We start from the raw sequence: 10,636 nt of genomic DNA on the forward strand, positions 1-10,636 counted from the left end.
GTACGGATTAATATCTGAAGCAATAATGCAAAATCCGAAGAAATTGTTCAGATCGGTTAAATATAGCATACACCTGCCATACAAATTGAACGATAGGAATCAATTTCTTGGAAGGAATTTTTTGTATTTATGACGGGTGTTAAAGTGTTAAAGTTTCAATCACTGTGGTATTTTAGCAAATCATCATACTCAGCTGAATATCTACAGAAAAACAAAGGTGCCACAATATTGGTGCAGTTAATTGCTTGCTCAAACATCCGCTATTATAGTTTCGATGCTACCAAAGCTCTCCGCTGGTTTCTGGCAAGCTTTAATCCTTTTATCGAGCAAAATAATATTTCTTTCAGATTACATTTTAACAAATCAGACATGATTGCTTTGGAAATATATATAAAAGTATTATATAGTTATACATACATGTAATACAGAATTTATATATTTTTCTGTTCAAACAAGTAAGCTTTGTAAGATTGTTTTTATTACGCAACAAAATTACAAAGTCGACTTATCACATTATGTTTTTAATGACTTCGATTTAATATTTTATGTATTTATTTGCGTATGAACGAAAAATTCTAAACACTAGTTTTGCGAAGATGTTTTTAATTACCAACACATATGTATGTAATACTTTAATATATATGTACATTTCAAAGTCAAGTGAAAGGGCCCATAATAAATTTGAGTTGGAATTTTCAATTATTAGCAATAAAAATTGATTAAAACTCTAGTAAAAATTTTAAATATGCTGATTTTCAGCCAATTAAACTGGAATTTTATGAAAATCCGAATAATAATTAATACTTAATATCAAATTGATGGAAGTGATTATTTAACTACGAATAAGTTGTGCATACTTTTTTATTAAGGTTTGAAGCTACAGTAGTGCATTCGCTTTAAATTTTTTCTTGAAGCTGAATTTTTGCAATCACGTTCTATTAGTTGACTCATTGTGAAATCACTCTTTAATTAATCGATTTGTTGCAGTATTTTTCTACCACTCTATTTTAAAAAAATATGATAAATTTTAACAATTGAAGCAGAGTCTGGGTAGCAATATTGAGGATGCTACATATTTTTATAACAAGATTTGCTAATTTTTATAATTTTAATAATAACTTATGACCCATTTAGAGTAAAACTTCGATTCAAAATAATCATTTATTACCCAAGACCTTTATCACCTGATCTAAAACCACTATTTTGTGCGCGTTTTTGTGCGTTTTTGTGCAGTATAACAGGAAATGAGGCTTGCAACATAATAGTGGGGAAAAACACAAAAGTTTTAAAATAAAAAGAGACACTAAATTCTCAATGTTAGTAAAGACATATAAATACATGGCAAAGGTCGGTAAATGCCACAAAACTTTGGGTTCATTGCTTAACTCTTTAGCTTAAGTCAATAAAAGTGCTACAATAATGAGGTCAAATTATGATGTCTGGGCGCATTAATGTATAAAAACCACTGTTAATATAATGGCTCACATAACTGAAAATATATATACCATACATCTAGTTTGAATGATGCAACAAAAGATTAAAGCAACGAACTTGCGAATTAAGGGTAGTAAAAAGTCTTATAGTCTCTTATTTTCTTTTTATATTTATAATGAATTTTAATGAATCAAATTTGTACAATTTTGGTAGACCACTTTTTGCCATTTTTCCGCTACAGACATTATTCCATTAGTGTAAAACTTTTCTGGTTTCTCGGCGAAAAACTGCGACACGCAATTTTCGCAGGCTTCTCTTAAAGCCAACTTTACTCCAAAAGGGAGTTCTGCAGTGACTGAGTGGTGATGTTGTGGATCATCAAAGCTTTCCAGCTAAGTTCTCCCAGTTTTTGCCGAGTTATCAAAGGTGTGTGGTCTGGGGTTGTCTTGATGGAAGACGAAGCCCTTTATGTTGATCCGTTGTGGCCTTTTTTTTCGATTGCTTGCTTCAATCTCATCTGTTGTTGACATTAAAATGTAGAATCAATCGTTCGACCAGGCTGGAGCAGCGAATAGTGGATGATTCTTTTCCTTACTCTAATCCCACCAAACACTGAACTTAATCTTTTGAGGCGTCAATCTTGGCTTTGCGACCATTTGTTGAGCTTCAGCACGCTTGGACTATAATCTTTTTCGCACATTATTGTCGTATTTAATCCACTTTTCATCTCCGGTTACCATTCGCTTCAGAAATGGTTCGATTTCATTTCGATTCCGCAAAGAATCGCAAATGTTAATTTGGCTCTTTAAATTTTCACAGACAATTCATGTGGTACCCAAACTTTGACCTTTTTTTTGTAGCCAGCTTGTTTTAAAAAAGCACCAAGACTACCAGCCGAGTATCTTAAGGAAATTTATAAGAACAGTCCTATTGTGTCTAAAGCTTGTCTGCATACTGGCTAGATATGCTGGTTTCTGGTAACAAACAGCTATGCTGGGGCCTTCTGAATACATGTATACATTTTTGTTAAACCGAACAACCTGATGAATATTTGTACAACATTCATACCGTTCGGCAGTACAGCTCGTTTTTACGACTTTGTACCATAAGATCCTGGTTTTCGAAACGCCAATTAATGGCGGACAGTTTTTATAGCAAAGTGATTATATTTCCCATTACCTAGGGAGAGTTCACAATTATTCAGCATGCCGGCCGGTCAAAATTCAAATGTCTGTTTGACCATGCAACGGTGATGTAACTAATTCCCACTGACTTTACTGAATTGTCGAATTGTCTTGCTTTCCTTATTATAATTGCAATAATAAAATAATTATTTCCAAATTTTCAATGAAAAATCCAGCCATTAGCGGTTTTTGATAAACTAACAGCAATAAGTCACTGCCAACGTTAGCAGTGACCGCAGCATAACGTCGCAGTCTCAGCATTGCATCGCAACATAAGTCAGCTGTTCGGCCGAAGTGATGCGCACGGCGCTTGAAGAGTGTGTAGTTGACGACGCTGCTGCTGCGCCAACTCCAAGCCAGCTGCGGCTATTTGTCTGCTGGGCACAGCTGTGGTGGCGTTTACAGCGGCGCAATGGCAGCGACGCAGCATAAAGCGTGGTGTGTGATGATCACGTTGGCGCAGCTGATGTTCGTGCTGGCTGTGGACGATGGCGTTGTAGTGTGGTGGTAATGTGATGTTGGCGTGAGCGAAGCGCTTTTTGGGGACAGCTATAAACTGTGGTAAAATCGTTGGGGCGTTCAGTTGGTAAAAGTGTTGCGTTGCGTATGGTTTGAGCTGAAACTACCGCAGTGTTTTCAAATCAAAAACAAAAATATAACTGCATATTTTTCACTTTTGATACACAAAAGCTAAAAAGGAACTGTGCAAAATAATAATAATAAAAAAACAGACACAACAAAAAACGCATTCGAATATAAAGCAGCGGTGTACAAAAACAACAAAAAAGGTGAATATCCTTGCGATTTCAGTGTGATTGTGTGTGGGCAGAGTCGTGAAAAGGACTTCATTTGTTTAGTGGGCTTAGTGTTTGTGAATATTGATGTGTTCAATAGCAATTCAAAGCAAAAATCAACAATGATCAGAGCGATACTTGTAGTTTACTTGGGGGTTGAGTAATGTATGACGAAAGAAATAATAATACGAAATAGATTGAAATGGAAAAGTAAAATTATAAAAAAAAAATATAACAAAATAAAAAATTATTAAACAATATGAAAAATTAAAACAATAATAAAAATAAATAAAATTAGTCAAGTAAGAAGTTATAAAAAAAGCCTACCAAATTAGTTGATGAAATAGTTAGTAAAAAAAATAGCTGATAAAAATTATAAACAAAAAGCAAATCAAATTTAAAAATAGAATAAAAAAGAACAATAAAAAGATTGGAAAAAATTATAAAATTATATATGAAACAAAATTAAATAAGAAAGTACATAATATAATAAAATTTTTTGTAAAAGACAATAAAAATTAAAAACTATAAAAAATTGAATTTAAAGTATTTAAATAAACGGTAAAGTTACATTAAAATTAATAGAATTTCACAGATATCTAGACAATCATTTGAAGTTTTGTTAAAAACTAATTTAATATTTTGAAACAATTTAATATTTTTTAATAATTTAAAATATAAAAAAGGTATTGATTTAGATAAAAAATATGACTTTATAATACATATGTATGTATATAATAATAACTAATAATTGAAAAAAACTACACTTAACATAATATTAATTAACATTATAATAATTATTGTTTTTCTGATAACCAAAACATGAAATAAAAGAATATTTGGTTTAATAAAACTTAAAAAAATAATAACTTCTTGACGTAAAACTTAAATTTAAAAATTTAGAAATTAAATTATTACAAAAAATGAGCAATATTACACAAAAAAATCTAGATAATTTAAACGCAATTAAAAAATAAAAACATAGAAAAAAAGTAAAAACAAAAATCAAATAATTAATGCAAAATTGTTACTTAATTTAATGATTTAAAATAATTTGAAATAATTTTTTTTACAAAATTTAATGATTTTTGAAAATTTTAAATAATTTTTGGTAAAAAATAATAAAAAAAAGTTAATGATAATATAAAAATTTTTAATAAATAATTTTTATTTTATTTTTTATATTTTACTAAAAATACACAATTTTGTAAATTGTAAATAATTTAAAAGAAATATCTTTATTTGGAATAATCTGAAAAATTTTTTGATAAAGAAAATAATAATAAACATTTTTTTAATTTAATTTTTTAACATAAATATGGATATGACTTCATAAAATAATATTTAGCATCCAATTAACAGCATTAACAGAAAATAAAAAGTAAATAAATACAAAACTTTTGATAAAATAGGGCACTATGAAGTATATAAAAATAATAAAAATAATATAAACAAAAATAATTTATTATGCAAATTTATTCATTTTAAGTAATATGAAATCAATTTTTGTTAAAAAGCAATAGCTGAGTTCAATTAGTTTTGAAAAAAAAAATATACAAATAATTATAAAATGAATTTAGTAATTATACATATACTTAATTCATTTTAAAACTAACTTAATAATTATTTTTATAATTAGTTATAAAATTAACCTAATAAATATCTATTATATATAATTAATTTTAAAATTAACTTCAAATTGCATTTAATTTTACTAGAAATCTATAATACTTATCAACAAAATTTTACAGTTTTCACCTACAACTCAGACCGCTCTCAAGCACTTACAATACCGCTTAGGAATTACTACACACAATTTTCTAAGCCTCAAAAGTTTAAGTATGTCAGCCACTTAAGCATGCGATTCATTTGCAGTGCACGTTTTCCCCACTTTTTGCTCTACAAGATCTGCATACAGAAATGTACATGCACAGTTTGCTCTAGCTGCTATTAACTGTTAGAATCTGTGAGATGTCGAGCTGAAATATATGACGGTTGAAAAAAGAAAAACGAATTTAGTTTTGTTTGGATTTCTGAGAAAATCAAGCGCAAAAGTTCATTGCATTTAAAAAAAATATATATTTGCTTTGCAGATTTTTGTTATATACTATTTGTATTCACACTTTGCGCATGCGCATCATTTGCATTGAAATCGCATATTTTGCGCATGCGTCAAAGCGCTGGTGCATAATTTTGCCAAAATAAATAATGAAAGCAAATATCATTCTATGCACTCGTAAATATTTGCATATTTCATTTAGCAAGTCGCATATATACACGTGCACTTCCATGCCAAAGCAGAAGCTGTGCCTCCTTTTTTATTTATTTTTTTCCTCTAATTTTTTTATTCTTAAAACGTCTCCCTCAGCTGTTGACAGCTAATTTGCATTTAGCTTTTCACACATTAATACCAAAATTTGCATGCACGTTTTTGTAAACATGAAGTTTCATTATGTTTTAACAATGAAAATGGAGTTTTTCAAACTAAAATTACTTGCAAACATTCTCATTTATAATTTGTCATGATTTTGTATAAATATTTTTTATGACACATAAATTCCCTGCAAATCATACCCTTTAGCTGCTTGCAACACTCATAGTTCATACATAGTTCAGTATCATCGTCGATGTAATGAAGTATGGCAATTAAAATTGCTATTTTTATTGTTATTGCATTTGAATGGCATATAGGTAATTAAAATTGGCTTTATATAGACCTTATGTGTAATGCAATGTGAACTGCGAATGTTTTATGTAAATTGAATGCATATATGTATGTAAATTTATTGGTATCAGATTTCAAAGATTCTAAGATCGGTCTTATACCCAAATTAAAGAGAATAGTTTCGTTTTTGTCAGTAATGATTTCATACTAATGCAAATTCAAAAATTCTCTTCATAATGAAAGAAAAATTATTGAGATACTATTGAAAAACTGTTGAGATCCTGTTAGGATACTGTCAAAAAATTGTTGAGATACTGTTGACAAATGATTGAAATACTGTTTAAAATATGTAGAGATACTTTTAAATAATTCTTTAGATACTGTTGAAAATTTTTTGAAATAATATTGAAAAATTTTCTAAATGCTTTTGGACAATTTTTTTGAGGTACGGTTGAAAAATTATTGAAATACTGTCGAAAAATTCTTGAGATACTGTTGAAAATGTTTTGAAATAATGTTGAAAGCATTTTGAAATGATATTGGACAATTTTTAGTATCTGAAAAATTATTGAGATATTGTTGAAAAAATGTTAAGTTACAGTTGAGATATTTTCAAATTATTCTTGAGATACTCTTAAAAAAATTGTGGGGATACTGTTGAAAAATTATTGATACTATTGAAAAATTTTTGAGATACTGCTGAACATTTTTTCAAATAGTGTTGAAACATTTTTGAAATAGTGTTATACAAATTTTGAAATGCTGTTGCGAAAATTTTGAGATACATTTGAAAAACTGTTGAAAAGTTGCTGACATGCTGTTGAAAAATTTTTGAAACAGTGTTGAAAAATTATAGAAATGTTTGGGATACATATGAAAAACTGCGGAAAAATTATTGAGATACTATTAAAAAATTATTGTCATACTGTCGAAAAATCTTTAGAATACTTTTGAAAAATTTATTGGCACACTGTTCAAAAATATTTGAAATACTCTTTACTATTATCCACAGTGGTCTGAGAGAGTTATGAGAGCAAGGCAAATAATATTAAGCCATTAAAATTTCTTAATGCAAGAAAAATTTTTACACATTAAAAAAGTAAAAGCACCACCGGCTAACATCAACGGGAAACTAGCAATATATTGTTCAGAATTAACCGCTGTACCCCTGAGAGAACAATGTGGAATAACAAACCTACTTTAGTGCAGTCAATATCAACTGAATGCCTTCTTAGACAAATCAATTGAAATACTGCCTTGAAATCAATATACATGCTTACTTTGAAAGTAAAAAAGAACAACAACAACAGTATTCAAACATAAGTGTTTTAGTGCACGCATGTTTGCTTAAAAAGTTTCTACCGCATTTTTATTGCCGCAATTGCCAGCACTCACTAACCACTTAAACAAACTTCTACGAGAGTCGTCACCGCTCACTTGGTTAGCGTGATTTATAGTGCAAATATGTTGATTTTTACTGACGAACAACACGGATGTGCAGCAACTGCCTTTGCTGCATTGCTATTTAATTTCGTTGTTGCTATTGCTGATTGTCCACACTTGATTTATACCAACATTAAATACTTTCTTTTGTCAAGTCGATGACTTGCGTGCTTTCGCCTTTCATTTGCGGGCGAATTCTCGCCGCACGCTCAGCTGAATCATAAAGATTTTTCCGAAAATTTTAATAAATTAAAATTGTGGAAATTTTTTTTTTTAGAAAATATCTTTATTTTTTGTTTCGAAATTTGCAAAAATTTCACTAACCAAGGCTTGGCAGCGAAATGCCTGCAGCATGCACATTATTAAAGATGTTGCTCGTAATTTTTCTTTGAAGTCTTTCGCACATGCTTAGGCAGTTTGTACAAACTGCCATGTAAAAGGAATTCGTCTACGCCAAAAGGAGGTAATTTGACCACTGCTGCTGCAGCCGCTGTTGCTACTGTAGAGCTGATTTGTATGACAGTGATGATGACGATGATGTTATTGCTGATGACTATGCAGATAATGTGACGATTGAGTACAAGTAAAACCTGCTGTTACAAGCGCTGCCAAATAACACACTCACTGCAAGTGACGCTTTTTTTTCTTGATATTGTAATTATAAAAATTGTTGTTGTATTTGTTGCAATATCGAAAATGTTGCTAAAGTAAAAGTAAGTGGCAGCAATCAGCTTCATTGAACCGGCAACAAATACTTATGGTACTTCACCCCACCTCACACCGTAAACTACTTTGCTTCGAACCTTTTTCGGTTGTTGTTGCTTTTGAGAGATGCTTGCCACTTTTCAGTTGGACCAAATAGTAAATGTGAAAAAAGTATATATATGTATATATGCAAATAACACATTATAACTTGTGGAAACGTACATTAAAAACTTGCTGCTTACTGCCTGCGCTCCTAAGCTGTTATAGTTGTTACTGGTTGCAGGCTGCTGCTGGTGTTGTCATGTTCGGGACTCGGTTACTGGGACATTTTACTTTTCAGTCACTTTTACAAACTTGTTGCGAAATTTGCCAAGAAATAAATATAAAAAGCCAATTCAATACCGGATTGCGGCAATATCTCAGGCGCTGACAAGTTTGGCGCGAAAAGCGCGAAAGGCCTGTTGCTGTTAACGCAATTGGAAAATTACTGTTTTTTAATAAAGCGACTGCGTGCAAAATGCATCCGTTTCGCTGGCACCATAGCCGGTATTGCGGCTGAGTAAAGTTTATGGCAGACTTTTGATTAGTGATAGTTATTTTTGCGGACTTCTATTTGCTTTTAGATACATATATGTATATAGTATATACTAAATTAAAAATTAAAAATTATGATTGTTATATATTTTGTTTGAAAAAAGTGCAGAGTTATGTCAAAATTGAGCCAGCGTAGGTTCAAATAAATATTCTGAAGTCATACCTCTGCTAACATTTTTATATGTACATATTTTTTTCATTTGCCCCTCAATGTTAAAAGTTTTAAAATTAATGGATATGCCAAGGGTTTCTGGTATTTTGCTGTAATGAAACGAGAATTTTTAAACAAATAATTGTTTGATCTACAGTGGCTGATTTGTTTTTCTTCAGTTTCGTTTTTTATAATCTCAAGTATGTTTTAGAAATTTATATAGCTTTCGCTAGCAGCGATACGCCAAGCATTCATTACTCTCCGGCGAATATTTCTTTTCTTATTTAGAGACATTCTGATAATGTTTTAGCACGTACAGGTATAAGTCTCTTGTGTGACTTTGTTCTACAAGGTATCCATTTTAATTTGCAATTATTTTGTTTATTAGGGTGGGGCAGAAAACAGTTTTAACTTTGTTATTTTTATTGTTTTAGATTACATGAAAATATAGTTCGGAACAACTAGAAAAGGTGGCTCCTTGTGATTTTCGATTTCCCATATAGTATATATGTAAACACCTGTACGTACGAGTAAATAACACAGATATTCAAAATAAAAGATATTCATAGTATTTTGAAACTCATTGGAAGCGAAAAATAAAATAACGAAATGGATGAAAAAATTTAACGGTTGATCTGAGGTCGCGAAAAGACTACTACTTTTGTATCAACACCTTCTGAGCATAACCTAAAAATTTATGTGAAAAAATCAAATAACCAAAAAAATTTTTTTTCTTTTTATCTTGTACAATAATTTTAACCTTTTTACTAAATTTGGTCAATATTGCTCAATCAAAATTCTTACGTCCGGTTTTTTGTTGAAATCCATCCTTTCTGATGGTATAGTCTTTATAAATATATAAAAATCACATGTCACGTTGTTTGTCCGCGATGGACTACTGCTACTGATAAACTACCGAACCGATTTTAGTATAATTTAGCACATTGTGTCCAGTTTAAACCTACATAGAAGATAGGACAGTTAAAACTATTCATAAATAAAGAAAAATGTGAAAGTTCTCTTAAATGCACGCCCTATTAAGCGGACATATCCATTAGCCATACACACATTGTTAATGTTTATTAAGCACAATCTATTTAGCGGCCAACTTTATTAACTGGTTTCAAAGTCAGGTAACCAAACTTTGAGAAAGTAGCCTTAAATTCGTTATTTGTTCCAATAGAATTTATTTGTATGAACATATTCAAAATTAAACCTCAAGTACAATCCCTTGGATTCTTAAACTGACAAAAACGTTTTCGCCTTTATTCGTAATTAAAATTGTTACTGTATTGAATAGTTTATTATATGAGTAATAGTATAAAATGTATACCACAGCAACGCGTTGCCGGATCCCCTAGTACATATATTTATGCCCTCTTAATAATCCCCCATAAATTCTGTATGGTTTTTAAGGCTTGGCTTTGGGCAGGCCATTCGAAACACTTGATGTGATTCGTTGGCAGCCAGTCCTTAACGACCCTGGATCAGTGCTTTCGTTATCCATTTACATGTTTTGCTTAAATATCTCTATACATACTGTCAGTCTTTTTGCCCTCAACTTGAACAAGTGGTCCTGCCTTATATCAAGTGAAGCATACCCGTACCATGAGTGATGATCCACCATTTTTCACTTTTTTTTTTTTTTTTTTTTTTTTTTTTTTTT

General features: G+C 30.5%; 1 protein-coding gene across 2 annotated transcripts in view; it reads left to right on the forward strand.

Moving 5' to 3' along the window:
- LOC108973741 overlaps positions 1-10,636 on the forward strand; it is a 38,590-nt gene that overhangs the window by 5,435 nt on the left and 22,519 nt on the right. The window contains exon 1 of one of the 2 annotated variants that reach the window (XM_018941201.1): positions 3,189-3,406. The exons of the other annotated variant lie outside the window; for it this stretch is intronic. The gene's annotated coding sequence lies outside the window, so the exon portion shown is untranslated. Of the gene's footprint in view, positions 1-3,188; positions 3,407-10,636 lie in introns of those variants that run through there. 2 annotated transcript variants of the gene reach the window in all.

The sequence above is a fragment of the Bactrocera latifrons genome, unplaced genomic scaffold, assembly GCF_001853355.1.
Source record: "Bactrocera latifrons isolate USDA-ARS-PBARC rearing strain unplaced genomic scaffold, ASM185335v1 scaffold_5, whole genome shotgun sequence".
Lineage (NCBI taxonomy): Eukaryota > Metazoa > Arthropoda > Insecta > Diptera > Tephritidae > Bactrocera > Bactrocera latifrons.